The sequence below is a fragment of the Phytophthora parasitica genome (genome assembly GCF_000247585.1).
Source record: "Phytophthora parasitica INRA-310 unplaced genomic scaffold supercont2.331, whole genome shotgun sequence".
NCBI classification, from domain to species: domain Eukaryota; phylum Oomycota; class Peronosporomycetes; order Peronosporales; family Peronosporaceae; genus Phytophthora; species Phytophthora nicotianae.
In genome coordinates, this window is record NW_008649317.1 from 1 (window position 1) to 494 (window position 494).

The following is a 494-nucleotide window of genomic DNA, read 5'->3' on the forward strand; positions in this document are numbered from 1 at the left end:
CACAGTGATGTCTATGACAAGAACCGACAAGAACAAGTTTTTGAGGTTGGCGACCGTGTGTAGTTGAGTACCAAACACTTGGATCCCAAGCACACTGGTCTGCCAGCATCCACTAAGTTTGGTCCGCAGTGGATTGGACCTTACTCTGTTGCGCGGAAGCTACACAATCATTCTTACGAACTCAACATTCAAGCTGGCAATAAGCTTCATCCAGTATTCAATACGTGTTCGCTGAAGCCGTACAACGAGCTGACACTCTTGTTGCGGCCCAACGAAATTGTACTGGCTGATGGAAGTATCGGCCAGATCGTCAAACGCTTGGTGAAAAAGAGAACACGCAAGGGACGGACCTAATTCCTTGTGGAGTGGATGGGAGAACAGAAGCAGACCTGGGAACCGGTTGAAAACTTGTCACAAGCCACAGACCTCATCGCAGACTGTGGTGAAGTGACAGTTGGCTTTTGCGAACAAGAAGCTAATTGATGGGAAGTGAC